General features: G+C 40.7%; 1 protein-coding gene across 3 annotated transcripts in view; it reads left to right on the top strand.

Annotated features, from left to right (window-relative positions):
* PHACTR1 (phosphatase and actin regulator 1) overlaps window positions 1–16,343 on the top strand; it is a 1,877,004-nt gene that overhangs the window by 1,447,609 nt on the left and 413,052 nt on the right. The gene's annotated exons all lie outside the window — the stretch shown is intronic.

The following is a 16,343-nucleotide window of genomic DNA, read 5'->3' on the forward strand; positions in this document are numbered from 1 at the left end:
AATCCCCAAATGATGTGAATAATTCTACAAAAGGACCTTACAGAAACAGATGCTTGGTGCCACAGCCATGGGCTCAAGCTCAATGCCAAGAAATGTATAGTTATCTCCTTCAGGAAAAAAACATGTACCTGTGAATTACCATATAGGTGGCAGTTCACTAAACACTGAAAGTGTGACAAGAGACTTTGGGACACAGGTGGACAGTGGTCTTACCTTCGATAACCACATCGCCACGACAGTCAGGAAATCCTTCTATGTGGCACACCTAAGGACTTTTCATCCAGAAAAATGAAGATCATTGTCTCACTGTACTCATCCCTCATTAGACCCATTATAGAATACAACACCCCATTTGGTATGGACCATTCAAGACATCTGCAACAACTGGAAAGGTCGCAGAAATACCTCACTAACAGAATCACATGGCCTAAAGCAGATGCCCTATGCTGACCATCTAAAAAAAATCCAAATATACTCTGTCGCATATCGCCTACTCAGAGACGATCTTTGCTTAACATACAAGGCCATGTCAAACCCAGAGCTGTTGGACATGCTACACTTAAAGAAATCCCAATCCCTCAGATCCACATGCTCCAGGGATCTAAACCTTGTCATCACAATGAACAAAACATGCTGGAGGGATAGGTTCCTGACCAAGAGACTCCCCATACATGTCAAGCAGAGCGCCTCTTTGGCCCTCTTCAAAAGGAACTTTGATGATTGGATGGGAGATAGGAAATTCACCCCAGGGAGCACGTCAGTCACCCTGCTAGACACGGGACTAGGGAAGTAAATATTGTGGGAAGAAATAGCCAGGGAATTGTTATGGTTAGGCTTGTATAGGCCCTAGGGCCAATAGCCTAGTACCAACCTATGAACCTATTTAATTATTAATTACCTTCAGGCTGCATCATGCTACCTGCAAGAGCTGCAATGTGATCACAGTAGGCATGTTTATGAGTCCTAGGGAGTGTGACAAAAAGACTGGTCTGGTAAGTAAAGGTATTTAAGAGCAGACCTGCTAAACTGTGCATGACCTGCTTATTTTATTTTAGTTTATTTCCTTCTTGTTAAACATGCAAGTGAACTTCAAACACAACCAAAGCCAGAAGATGTATAAAATTATTTAAATGATACAATATGGAGTTAAAAATGAATAAATAAAATAAGTATATTTAGTTTGAGAGAAGCACTATACATAAGTTTGGTTCAAATGCAATCAAATTTAATTTAGGATCCATAACTCTGCAAGAGTAATGGCATTTTGGTGTTATGTAACATATTTTATTTTATTAAATTATTTCTAACATAACTAACAAGGCACATAACCTCTTCTTGGAAATGCCTGCATCATAACCACTGGCCTGTCATTAACCAAGTAACAATCCCTACAATTACCCATACTACCGCTTCTCTTACAAGTTTATGAAGCTTCATTAAGTGCCATTGTGCGCACACACACAGCTACTTCAGAAGACTGAGAAACCAAAAGACTGAATCTCAAAATACTAACAACATTTCTAATGCAGGAGGCTGTGCCCCCTTCCACCCCTCGTTGGGAATTGCACCAATCACAACCCCTGCAAATTATATATACCAACTCCAAGATCGCACAACAGTGGGGAAGAGGCAAATTCCATCATTCAGTATTTTGAGTTTTTAGCATTTTGAGATTCAATATTTTGGTTTTTCAAGTTTTCTGAAGTATACCCATATATATGTGTGTATATGTATATATGTGTAGCTGTGTGTGTATATATATATATATATATATATATATATATATATATATATATATATAAGCCATTATACACATTTTATATGCCAGTATACACGTTTATCAAAAGTCAAAAAGTAACTTTATTGTCATTTAGATCTACACAAGTGTAGATTAAATGAGATTTTGTGCAATCAATTCATGATGGGACAGACAAAAAAAGAAATCACATACATAGAAAGACAATTTAAAACAGCATATAATAATACTACCACCATCTTATAAATCAACTCTGCACTTAAGTATATAGCCAGATATATTCCTAGAAACACACACATTTAGCAGCAAAGTTCAAGTTATAGCATTGCACATGAACCATGTATCTCATTATGGGTGAACAAGCACATGACAGTAGCAGCTGAAGAAAAGAAAATATATTGCACCTTGGTTAGTAGTATAAATTATAATGGGTGGCTAGGCTTAATAAATAACAGATAATATCGCCCTCTCTCTCTCTGTATATATATATATATATATATATATATATATATATATATATATATATATATATATATATACATACACACACACACACACACACACACATATATATATATATATATATATATGTGTGTGTGTGTATTTATTTATCTTTGTTGACCAGGAAAGTCCAACCTGGGATAGATACCCTTTTTCGGTGGAGGCTTAGGGAAAAAACTCCAATATTCACATACATCTTTTTTGGGGGTGATGGGGTGGAGCTCCAGTATTCACATACAAGGGTGGCACAGAAGATAGTGTTGTTGCCTCACATGAAGAGGTTCCCCAGTTCAATTCTAGCTGGGGTGCCTTCTGTGTGGAGTCTGCATGTCCTCCCTGTGTTCATGTGGGTTTCCTCCAGGTGATCTGGTTTCCTCCCACATTCCATGGTGGACTGGACACTCTAAATTGGCCATAGGTGTCAATGTGCATGTGAGTGTATAATATGAAAGAAGTACCACAGCAAGGCTAGCCACCTGGAAGTGTAAACCCTGGCTCTATATGATTGTTACTGGTGAAGTGCTACCCCGACCGCATGTGAAAATGGGAAAAAGGGATTGTGGATGGATGGATTCACATACAAAGGCAATATAAAGTATATTTTTATGTTCACATTGTATATAATATTTTCATCTTGGTTACACAGTATATGGATTTTTGCATTTATAATTAGGTGTAACAGATAATTATTGCTAACCTTGTATCATACAATTTGTGATTATAGCAAGAGGAGAAAAGAAGAGGTTACATGTGCATTTGTATAAGGTTAAAGCACACAGGAATACAAAGAAAATCAAGAGGCGGTAAATACTGACATTTGGGTTGAAAATTAGTAAGAAATGATATGAGGAGGGAGAACTAGGCCTAAGCAGAAGTAGGTAGTTAAGAAATATAATCAGTTAAATGTTTACAGTAGTTTTTAGAAGGGAAAGTGTAATAAGCACCATATGAAAATTTAGTACAGAGCAGCTATCACTTTGTCAGAGGTATTGCAGGTAGTATTTTCTTCAGGACAGGAAATTATCTGAATGTAAAGGAAAAGTAAAACCACATGCCCTGCAGATGTTGTTTTAGCAGACGTCTAAAGCATTTGTTGTTTTATGTAAGGTTTAATTTTATTTTTATTTATTTTATTTTACATTTGATGACCGGGTATGTCCAACTGAGCTGAAGAACCCTTTTTCAATGGAGACCCAGGGAGAAAAGTTCCATAAATTTACACATTTAATACATGACTAACTCTAATGGGATGGAGTTCCACAGTTTTGAGTTCTAGTGAGAATAGAATGAGTTTTCGGCAGTTGTGATGCCCCACCACTGGACCAGTAATCAAGGATCCTCAGTCCTCACCACTGTACCAGTGGGGGACTTACATTGGCAGCATGACAAGTACACACACACAGTATTTCCAGACGCAGCTCACTGCATCAAGTGCAATTGCCCTTAAGAGCCCATAGAGACCACAGTCAGTCCGGGGCTGATTTCTCCTTCTTTCTCCAGATCCCCATTAACACTCCCCACTGCTACAGCCTTAGAGTTAAGTCCTTAGCTAGGGTTCCAAGCCAAGTCTCCAACACTCTCTCTGTCCAACCAATGCTTCGTGTCCCTGCTGAAGTAGCTGACACACACATTCTTGGAGATTTGTTTTACACACACACACACACACACACACACACACACACACACACACACACACACACACACACACACACACACACCTGGGAAAGGCTGCCACAGGTTTGCTAGCTATCCCTTCTGCCCAGACTATAAGATAGTTATCACTGCCACCAGAACCCCTTATCAGCTCAGCTAGTTTAAGGCTCTTAACAAAAGGTGTCCAATCTTACTGTGTAATGTTACTATTAATACAAATGGTAGTTTGACCAAGAGCAAGGCTATTAGGAGTGGCCCACAGTGTCACGAAATAAATATGCAAGTACTCAGAACATAAATAGGATTATGTCTACAGTGCCAAGCCAGATTTGACAGATGAGAAAGACTCTTGTGTGATTTCCTGGAGGATTTGTAGTTTTGGGGCAGAGCAAATAAGGGTTGAATTATCTGCACACCTAATTATACTTGATTTCTGTGACAGTCTGGAGTTTGTTTACAAATATTTTAAATAAAAGGGAGACCAGTATTGATCCCTGTAGGACTCTAACTGTGACAGGAAGGAAAGAGAATTCTTGTTTCCATTTTACAGCTCGTTGTCTGTTTGTGAAATAGCTATGAATCCAGGTAAGAGACGATTTATTTCGACCTACAGAGGAGAGTTCACTGAGACGATTTTGATGGGGAAACTGTGTCAAAGGCCTTTAACAGGTGCAAGAAGAGTGCTGATACATGGCTGCCATTATTTATATTGTAAACCAGCAGCAAAACCAAAGGCATCCACAGGAACTAAAACACGGCCGATAACATTCACAGGCACAGGTCGCCACCAGAAACTTCAAATGTTACTGTATCCAAACACAGACTTCAGAACGATGGTGAAAAATATAAAAATAATTTATTGGCCAGAGAATACAAAGTTAGCGCTTTCACCATAAGGCTTCATCAGACTATAAAAATCACGAGACAACAGACGTTTAAAAAATGAAGCAGATAAAGCGATTGGTTGAACCAACCTCTGACATCATTTAAAACTGATTAAACAAAATATCACATATAAATGAAGACATAAAACTCTAACAAAACATACCTATAAAACTGTCTAAACACAGTAATTTAACAATATACCTCAAAATTAACTACCAAAAATGCATTAACAAAAATATATATAAAACATAAAAGTTCCTACTGCATGGAATATCATTAACAGTTCAACCCTCCCACTAAAAACAAAAATCCCATATGTGTCAAAAACTGATACACGGGACACATGTATAAAAATCATACAACAACGAATAAAATATGAGAATAATAATTATAAAAATTCAAAAACCAATCCTTCAATAAAAAATTTTTGCTAGCTATATTCATACTTGTGACAAAAATAGCACAAAGAAAAAAGAAATTAATTCATTTGGGCTTGGTTAGTCTTCTATTTCTAAGGGTAGATCTTAAATTGACTTTATCATTCAGTCCAGGTGTTTTATCTGCTTTACAACGAATAATCCATCGTAGCTCACATTCCTCAGTGAAATTTTCTAAGTCACCCCCTCGCAAACTGGGTAGAACAATTTGCATCACACAGAACTTGAATGTATGTGTTACCCGTAGTTGTCTATTGTGTTTAGCCAGGGCATTGAACTCTGAGCCCAAGTGTATATGATAAACATGTTCCCTAATACGCTCCCTAAGCTTCCTATTGGTTTTGCCAATATAAAATGCCTCACAGGACACACATCTAGCAAGATAAATGACATTGATACTCTGACAATTGGTCCTAGTATGGAAAGAGAACTCATGTCCAGTGGTAGGTTGTATAAATGTGCATCTAGTATCAATGTATTGGCATTGTTTACAATGATTACAAGGTGTAGTATTGCCTACAACTGAAGCCGGGGCAGTGTCAGGGGTGCTCAGAGAATAACGACACAAAATTTGTTTCAAGCTCTTTCTATTTTTATATAAAAACTTAGGTCCCTGACCTACTATGCTACTAATATCATCATCTAGTAGAAGAGTATCCCAATGTCTCTCAACAATCTTTTTGATACTACCAACATCTGTGGTAAAAAACATGGGTATTTTAAGTTCACTTGCTCTTCCTTGTTGTACATGGTTAACCATGGTACCATGGTCAGAGAAATAAGGACTCGCTCTGGACGTCCTTAGTTGACTAACGTCCATGACTGTCCTATCTACTTTTGAATGGCTATAATGCCTATCCAGGAATCTGGATCTAAGATCAGCCAATTCCTGTTCATACCCTGCCTCAGTGGGATTAAGTCTAGAAGCTGTCATAATCTGACCTTTCACCATATTTTCCTTGTTTTGTCTCTCTGAAGAAGAATTTGCCTGCTGTCTTTTGTTAACTAGGTTGCAGAGTTTGACCTGACTCTCTCATTTCTGAGTTGGGTGGCTATTAAGGATGTTTAGGGAGGTATTATTGAAATGGGTTACAGCATCCTGTAGTGACATGGTCTTTGTGATATTCCAGTTGTAGACCTTGACTGCGGAGATGAAGTTGTTTGAATTAAAGTATTTTATATTTCACACCCATTTGTAGGCTACCTGTTTGTCTATGTCAGGATGGTTTCTGACAGCATAAATTGGTAGATGGTCATTGATACTGTCAGGCAGGCAGCCAGGGGAATTTGTTATTTGGTTTGTATGTAAGAATCCAGTTTACATTGGATTACTTGTTTGTATTTATGTACCCTGGTTGTATTTTTTGTTATCTGTGAGAAACCAAATAGATTAATTGATGGGGCATTTGTGTTTTATGGTCCCAATTTATGTTAATATCATACATTATAATGGTTGCATGGGGTATATTGATATATAGCCAGTGCAGAAGTTGTTCTGCTGTGTTACTATTTTGTCCTAGTGAGGTATAAAGGCCGGTGATGCAGATGACTCTGCTGTTGTTAAGTTTGAGATGTGCTATGAGGTATTCTACATTGTTAAATGTGGGTAAAAGCCAAGTTCTAAGGAGTTTTTGTATATAATTGTTACTCCTCTACATTGTTCGTTTGTTCTAAGTCTGAAAATGTTATAATCTGGCAGTAGTGTTTCATCGTCTTTTATATGAGGTTTTAGCCAGGTTTCTGTGATTACAGCTATATCAGGGTTGTAAAATGCTAGACATGCTTGGAATGCTTCTTAGTTTAATATTCAGCAATATTTTGTCAGATGTGTTTGTAGCTAGAAGTACTGAGCTTGGTGAGGATACTGATGCAGTTTGTGACACAGCAGTAGGGCCTGGGTTTAGATTAACGTTTCCTGTTAGTTTCACATGCATGACTGAGGGATAGAGATGGAAGTACCATTTAGATTTGGATTTATTTATATGGAGGTGATGCATTGTTTCCAGGATAGATTTTACATACTTGTAGCTAAAGAGGTTGGAGGGGTGTGGTAGGTTTATTTGTGGTTAAATGATGAAGGAGGGTGCTGTTGTGAGGGGTGTAAGGGGTGTGGGTTGGTGTGTGATTTGCTCCTTGGAGATATAGCTAGTCTTATGTATAAATGAGATGAGGAGTAGTAGAGAGATTAGGAGTAGGTATATCATTGTTGTGTGGTGTACTGTGTGTAAGGTTTGTTGGAGTTTTTTTGTGAGTGATTGATGGGTGAAAGTATCTAGAAGTTGTTTTTGTTTTGTTTTAAGAAAGTTCTAGAAGGTAATCAAAATCTAATGTTCATTTTTTTTATTCTTTGAGTTGTTTTTATCAGACTGGTTACAGGGTTTCTGCTTGCTATGTTTCTACAGATCTGCTTAGTTTTAAGGAGAAATAGATTGCAATGCAATTTATGTCTCAATTGTGACACAGGAGAATAGTTGTAGGGGACAGCTGCTCAGCTGAAGACTGAGTAACCTGTTCCAAGATATAACAACACACTGTTTTGCAGTAAGGTAAGACCAGCTGGATGTGGGTGACAACTTACTCTACTGGCTTTTCCTAGTAGCAGTTGGACATAAGCCAGTATTTTCTTGCTTTATTAATGCCTTTGTTCAAACTTTTCCAAGAGGTAGAATAAGTGGGATGGACAAATTTCAACTAAGAGGTGTCTAGGAAAGATAGTCAGACTCCTAGCACTAATGGGAGATGGTTAGTTTTCCTGTGTTGAGCAGCTGAACTCCTGGGGGGGGGGGGTTCTAGATGCATGCTGTAGGATATTGGATAGTGAGCAATATGGATTTAAGTAGGCAATACTATTGTGATGGATGGTATAAGATGGAAGAATGCATGGAAATGGTTCTTATATGAAGCTGTGTCTTTAAGCAGATTTGTGATGTCATGTTATTTTTTTACACATTATTACATTACATGTTTTATTATATACATACATTTTGTAGTATTCGCTTTTATTGAATTAACATAGATGTACAGTGATTAGAATGTAGGATCCTTATATTAATTTTTATTTTTTATTATTATTTTACTTTTAACATGGTTTTATTTTTGATGATGGTCACTAGAGGGAGTAAGTTTGTTGGACTTAACCCCATTTGACGTAATTAATAGTAATATTTTTCATTATGATTTATTTCCTTAGAATTATTTTGATGAGACCATTCTGAGCTAAATAAGGTACTTTTGGTATTGGTATTTGTATTGTATTGTAAACTTTTTATACATATTAAGTTTTATTTTGTTTATTGAGTCTTAAGATTGGATAGGGAATATTTTTGGAGGTAATAGTTTGATTAATTGAATTTGTTTGTTATTCAATTAATTAATTAATTAACAAATGTGTATTTAAAGACTTTGGAGGGTGTACATGACTACTAGTACTGAAGAAGTCTCAGTTTTCTGAGATGAAAAACGTGGTGATCCAGTTATGCGTTTATTGTATGTTTTTTGTTTTATTTTTGTAATAAAATCGTTCTGCTGGAGTATGTGGCTGGTCCTGCCTCTGAGTGCTACATTTGAGACTGTTTTTGTTGGCATTTTTGTGCTGTTGGTACCACTTTGATTCTCCTTTTGGCTTGTTAGATTTGTGATGTCATTAAAAAGTAGGAGGAGAGTAGTGGAATTAAATGTATGGCTCTGGGGATGGCTGGGGAATTGGAGGTGGGAGGGAGCAAAGTAGGCCACACCTCCCTCTAATGTGGGAGACAGTCTGGGCCAGCTCAGACTGACTGGTTCTGCACACCCAACCCAACAAAGGTAAATAAATGGCATGAGGCAGAGTTATGCTGTGGCTGTTAAAAGACAGAAACTAAAAGTGAAGGTACACCACTGTAAACTGGTGATAGAGCAAACCCTAGCAGAATGTGGAGCACTACAACTACAATGATGTATCACTGAATGCTCAAGGATGCTTAAAGGAGAACCACACCCACAGACTGAAAAAAACATGTTTATTTTATCAAGTCTTGATGTTTTCTACATTTTAACACTAATTGCGGACTCTGTATATTTTTTTATATTTTAAATGTAATTCCATAGTCTGTCCACAGGCAATCCAGTATCTTGATTCTTTTAGTCTACCCCCAGGTATCCTACAATGCGGTGCATGGCTTTAAAATATTACATCATAGCCCCTAAGCTCCTGTCAGTGCACTGACTTTACATGTGTCTTCACATATACTCCACTTTCTTTTAGTCAGTCAGGTTTAATTACCATTTCTTGCTTTTCAGTGACTACTTAAAAACAAACAGGGATAATCACACAGAACAGTATTCTCAGCACATGAACTTTGTCTCCTGCTGTGAGCTATCAATCACACCAGCAAACTGCTGAAATTTGACACTTTGAGAGATATGAAGGGGAGGTGTTTAGGGGAGGCAAGATGAGTTTAAGGACTACAACCCAGGCATAACAGAAGAATGAAAATTGGCCACTTTAGAAAGAAAAAGAAGAAACAGGATGTGAATACTGTTCTGTGTGATTATCCCTGCTTGTCTTCAAAGACACCACAATATCCATAGCTACCCTCTGAAATGGCTTGTCAATCACAGGCCAGGGCATCAAAGGAGTCTTGACCTTGTTTCCTGCCTTGTCTACTTTTTGGCACTCCTCACAGGTCTTGCAATAAACTGTTGCATACCTTGCAATCCCAGGACAATAAAAGTTCTGCATAATACGTGTCTTGGTACATTTTATACCCATATGAACAGTAAAAGGAATGTCATGGGTTATGGGTAGAAGTACTAGATAGTAGGCTCTGGGCACTACCAATTGATGTATTACCTCTCCCTCTAGCAGTCACCCTTTCCTAGGGAACATCAATACCTATCAGCAGCTGTGGCTCACCTTCAGGCACACTGCTACAGGGTAGCTCCCTCCCTGAAATAGCCACATCACCAGCCCCAGCTTCAGGTGTGTGGTCTGTCTCTGTCTCCCCAGACTACCAGACCCACATGCCTGTCTCCAACCCTGACTGTGTGTACCTGCTTGCACAAAAGGTACTGCATTATCAAAATCATTCCCTATCAAGACATCTGCAGGGATATCCTCAAACACACCTACTTGCTTGCTTCCTTTTCCACCCTTCCAGTCAAGGTGAACCCTGGCTAAAAGTATCTGTAATGGGGTCCCTCCTAAAGCTCTGACTGGATTGGACTGCTCAAGCAAGTACTGTTCCTCTTTAGCCACAGCAGGCTTCACAGTGATGATGTCAGATGCTGTTTCTCTCTCTTGGCAGTGGCCTGTTTTCCATACACCAAGATAGGATACAAACTCCTGGGATAGTTTGGTACCCCTGTTGTCTCCAGACAACTTACCACTGGTATCTTTACACTTGCTGGCTTCCTCACCTTTTTTTCCCCACCTTACTTCAGTGGACATTTGTATGTTGTATGGCCTCTCTGGTTACATTTAAAACATCTAAACATTGATCCTGGCTGTGTTCCTGAGCTAGTGGCTTCCCCTGTTACTGGTGATCTTAGTTGGGGTGGATTAGGCTGCCCACCATGGGTTCCTTTATATCCATGTGCAGCAGTGGGTATCTTCTCCCCAGCTCATCTGCATAGTTACATTCCCAGTCTGCCAACCAGATTCTTATGTCCTCAAAGTGCTGAGTGCTTGTTCCCTCACCAAAAGATGTTTCAGTCTTTCTAAAGTGGTAACTTGACACCCACTCACTCACCTATGAAAAGAAGTGCATAGCTCAGCAATATGATCATGTATACTTTCATCTGCCTTGCGTCTATGCTCACAAAACTTTTTTCTGTAAGCTTCAGATGTTACCTTATAACATTCCAATAAACATTGTTTAACCTTGCCATACTTTAAACAATCAGTATCAGGCAATTTAGAAACAGCAGTTGCAGCTTTACCGTGGAGTAAGAGGGTCAGGAACTGAACCCAGAGCCCTTGATCAAGATTATAGTGTTTACATATTCTTTCAACTATATGAATAAAACTATCAAACTTATCATCTTCTTTATAGTGTGGAAGAAATTTACTGCCCTTTGTTGCTTCTGGGATTTGGTTATTCCCTTCCCCTTTACCTCCATGTTCCTGTTGAAGAGTTAGCATGTCCATCTCATGTTGATGCTGCTTCTTATTTTCTTTGGCCTCCAAATGCAGTTGTCTCTCATTTTCTTCAAAAGTGTGTTGCTGGGCAGCCATGCACAAAGAAAGATAGGGTGGAGCTGCAGAACAAAAGTGTGGAACTGGAAACTCATGCAGAAAGAAGTGTGGAGCTGGGTAGCCATGCAGAAAGAAAACGTGGAGGTGGGTTCTTATGTGGAAAGACAGTGTGGAGCTGGTAATCCATGTGGAAAGAAAGGTGTGGAATTTGGCAGCCATGCACAAAGAAAGTGTAGAGCTAGCAGCCATGCACAAAGAAAGAAAGTGAGAGCTGGCAGCCCTGCAGAAAGAAAGCATGGCGCTGAAAAGTCATGCAGAAAGAAAGAATGAAGCTGGGCAGCCATGCAGAAAGAAAGAATGGAGGTGGGCAGCTATCCAGAAAGAAAAAGTTGAGTTGGGCAGCCATGCAGAAAGAATGTGCAAGATTGGGCAATCATGCAAAAAAAAAGAAAGCATGGAGGTGGGAAGTCATGCAGAAAGAAAGTGTGGACCTGTGTAGCCATGCAGAAAGAAAATCTGGAAATGGGCAGCAATGCAGAAAAAATGAAAGAAAGTATGGACATGTGTATGCAGAAGGAAAGAAAGAAACTGAGGATCTGGGCAATCATGCAGAAAGAAAGTGTACAGCTGGGCAGCCATGCAGACAGACAGTGTGGACCAGGGCAACCATGAAGAAAAAAAACAAGGAGCTGGACAGCCATGCACAAAGGAATATTGGAGCTGGGCAGCCATGCAGAGAGAAACTGTGGAGCTGGCAGCCATGCAGAGAGAAAGCAGTGAGCTGGACAGCCACAGAGAAGAAAGTTTGGAACTAGGAGCTGGGAAGCCATGTATAAAGAAAGTGTGGAGCTGGGCAGTCATGCAGAAACAGAAAATGGAGCTAGGCAGCCATGCAGAAAAAAGTGTGGAGCTAGGCAGTCATGCAGAAAGAAAGTGTGGTGCTCACAAGCCATACATAAAGGATGAAAGCTGGGCAGCCATGCAAAAAGAAAGTGTGGAGCTGGGCAGCCATGCAAAAAGAAAGTGTGGAGGTAGACTCTCATCTGTAAAGAAAGTGTGCAGCTTGGCATCCATGCACAAAAAGGTGTGAAATTTGGCAACCATGCACAAAGAAAGTGTAGAGCTAGCAGCCATCCACAAAGGAACAAAGGGTGGAGGAGGGCAGCCATGCAAAAAGAAAATGTGGAACTGGGCAGCAATGCAGGAAAAAAAGAAAGTGTGGGCATGGGCAGCCATGCATAAAGAAAAAGTGTGAAGCTGGGCAACCATTCAGAAAGAAAATGTAGAGCTATTCAGTCATGCAGAAAGACAGTGTGGACCAGGACAGCCATGAAGAAAAAAACTGTGGAGTGGCAGCCATGCACAAAGAAAAAGTGCAGCTGGGCACCCATTCAGAGAGAAACTACTGAGCTGGGCAGCCATACAGAAAGAAACTATTGAGCTGGGCAGCCATACAGAAAGAACATGTGGAGCTGGGCAGCCATGCAGAGAGAAAGTGTGGAACTGGGCAGCCACATAGAAGAAAGTTTGGAGCTGGGAGCTGGAGCTGGGAAGCCATGTAGAAAGAAAGTGTGAAGGTGGGCTCTCATGTGGAAAGAAAGTGAGGAGTTGGGCATCAGTGTGGAAAGAAAGGTGTGGAATTTGGAAGCCATACAGAAAGTGTAGAGCTAGCAGCCATGCACAAAGAAACAAGAAGCTGGGCAGCCTTGCACAACGAAAGCATGGAGCTGGGTAGTCACACACAAAGAAAGTGTGAAGATGGGCAGTCTTGCAAAAAGAAAGTATGGAGGTGGGAAGTCATGAAGAAAAAAAGTGTGCAGCTGGGTAGCCATGGAGAAGAAAAGTGTGGAATGGGACAGCAATGCAGAAAAAAAGAAAGAAATGAAGTGTGGACATGCATAGCCATGCAGAAAGAAAGAAAGAAACTGTGGATCTGGGCAATCATGCAGAAAGAAAGTGTAGAGCTGGGCAGTAAAGCAGACAGACAGTGTAGACAAGGGCAATCATGAAGAAGAATTGAGGCGCTGGGCAGCCATACACAATGGAAGATTGGAGCTGGGCACCCATGCAGAAAGAAAGTGTGAAACTGGGCAGTCAAGCAGAGGGGAAGTGTGTGGCTGGGCAACCATACAGATAGAAAGTGTGGAGCTGGAAAGCCACACAGAGTAAAGAGTGGAACTGGGAGCTGTGGAGCCATGTATAAAGAAACTGTGGAGGTGGGCAGCCATGCAGAAAGAGAGAATGGAGGTAGGCAGCCATGCAGAAAGAAGGTGTGGAGCTGCACATCCAAACAGAAATAAATAAAGAAAGAAAGAAAAAAAGTGTGAAGCTGGGCAACCATGCAGAAAGACACTGTGGACCAGGGCAGCCATGAAGAAAAAACTGTGGAATGGCAGACATGCACAAAGAAAGAATGGAAATGGGTGCCCATTCAGAAAGAAACTGTGGAGCTGGGCAACCATGCAATAAGAAAATGTGGTGTTGGGCAGTCATGCAGGGTCTTTATTAGATAATCGAACTTTCAAAAGTTCAACTGTCATATGGTCGACACCAGATGATCGAACTTTTAAAAGTGCGAACATCTAATAAAAAAATAAATTTACACAAATAACCTACCTGACTGTTTTAAGCAGGAGGGCCAGCCCCCCACACCCCACACTTATTAAATATACCAACTCCGAGATCGCACTTCAGTGCAGAAAAAGGAAATCTTCCCATTTTGCACTGTATAGAGAGCTCCATTAAAATGTTCGAATTTTCAAAAATTTGATCATATGGTGTCGACCTTATGACAATCGAACTTTTGAAAGTTCGATCATCTAATATAGACCCGTCATGCAGAAAGTGTGGAGCTGGGCAGCCATGCCAAAAGAAAGAAACTGGGCAGCCATGCAGAAAGAAAGTGTGGATGTGCGAGTTGGACAGCCACACAGAAAGAAAGCATGAAGGTGGGCTCTCATGTGGAAAGAAAGGTGTGGAATTTGGCAGCTATACACAAAGAAAGTGTAGAGCTAGCAGCTATGCAGAAAGAAAGAAAGTATGGAGCTGGGAAGTCATGCAGAAAGAAAGTGTGGAGCTAGGAAACCATGCAGAAAGATAGAATGGAGCTGGGCAGCTCTGCAGAAAAAAATGTTGAGCTGGGCAGCCATGCAGAAAGAAAGTGTGAAGCTGGGCAGTCTTTCAAAAAGAAAGCATGGAGGTGGGAAGTCATGCATAAAAAAAAGTGTGCACTTGGGTAGCTATGGAGAAAGAAAGGGTGGAACTGGTCAACAATGCAGAAAAAAAGAAAGAAAGTGTGGACATGGGCAGCCATGAGGAAAGAAAAAAAAAGAAAGTGCAGAGCTGGGTAACCATGCAGAAAGAAAGCGTAGACCTGGGCAGTCATGCAGAAAGACAGTGTGGACCAAGGCAGCCATGAAGAAAAAAAAATGTGGATCTAGGCAGCCATGCACAAATAAAGAACTGGGCACCCATTCAGAAAGAAACTGTGGAGCTGGGCAAGCATGCAGAAATAAAGTTTGGACATGGGCAGCCACACAGAAATAAAGAAAGAACAAAGGTGTGGAGGTGGGCAACCATGGAGAAAAAGTGAGGACCTAGGAAGCCATGCTGACACAAAGGGTTGGGCTGTGCAGCCATTCAGAAAGAAAGTGTGGAGCTGGAAGCCATGTAAAATGAAAGTGAGGAGCTGGCCAGTCCTTTTGAAAGAAATTGTAGTGCTGGACAGACATGCAGAAAGAAAGTGTGCAGTTGGGAATTCATGCAGAAGGAAAGTGTGAAGCTGGGAAATCTTGCAGAAAGAAAGTTTGGAACTGAGCAGCCACATAGAAAGAAACTGTGGAGCTGGGCAGTCAAGCAGAGGGGGAGTGTGGAGCTGGTAGACATGCACAAAGAAAGAGTAGATCTGGTCACCCATTCAGAAAGAAACTGTGGAGCTAGGCAACCATACAGAAAGAAACTCTGGAGTTGGGAAGTCATGCAGAAAGTAAGCGTGGAGCTGGGCAGCCATGCAGAAAGAAAGTGTGAGGCTGGGCAGCCATGCAATGAGAAAGTGTGGAGCTGGGCAGCCTCACAGAAGAAAGTTTGGAGCTGGGAGCTGGGAAGTCATGTAGAAAGAAAGCATGGAGCTGGGCAGCCATGCAGAAAGAAAGTGTGGATCTGTGAGCTTCGCAGCCATGCAGGAAGAAAATGTGGAGGTGGGTTCTCATGTGGAAAGAAAGTGAGGAGATGGGCATCCATGTGGAAAAAGTTGCAGACTTTGGCAGCCATACACAAAGAAAGTGTAGAATTAGCAGCCATGTGCAAAGAAAGAAAGAGTGGAGCTGGGTAGGCATGCATAAAGTCATTGTGGAGCTGGGCAGCCATGCAGAAAGTAAGTATGGATCTGGGCAATCACAGTGAAAGAAAGTGGGAACCTGGGAATCCATGTGGAAAGAAAGAGTGGAGCATGGCAGCTATCCAGAAAGAAAATGTCAAGCTGGGCAGCCATGCAGAAAGAAAGTGTGAAGCTGGGCAGTCATGCAAAAAGAAAGCATGGAAGGAAGTCATGCAGAAAGAGAATATGGAGCTGGGCAGCCTTGCAGAAAGAAAGTGTGGTTGTGGGCTCTCATGTGAAAAGACAGTGTGCAGCTGGTAATCCACGTGGAATGAAAGGTGTGGAATTTGGCAGCCATCCACAAAGAAAGTGTAGAGTTAGCAGCCATGCACAAAGAAAGAAAGAGTGCAGCTGAGTGGGCATGCAGAAAGGAAGTGTGTAGCTGGCAGCCCTGCAGAAAGAAAGTGTGGAACTGTGAAGTCATACAGAAAGAAATAATGGAGCTGGGCAGCTATGCAGAAAGAAAAATAATTGAGTGGGCAGCCATGCAGAAAGAAAGTGTGAAGCCGGGCAGTCCTGCAAAAAGAAAGCATGGAGGTGGGATGTCATGCAGAAAGAAAG

The sequence above is a fragment of the Protopterus annectens genome, chromosome 3.part0, assembly GCF_019279795.1.
Source record: "Protopterus annectens isolate FY-2018-M chromosome 3.part0, PAN1.0, whole genome shotgun sequence".
NCBI classification, from domain to species: Eukaryota; Metazoa; Chordata; order Ceratodontiformes; family Protopteridae; genus Protopterus; species Protopterus annectens.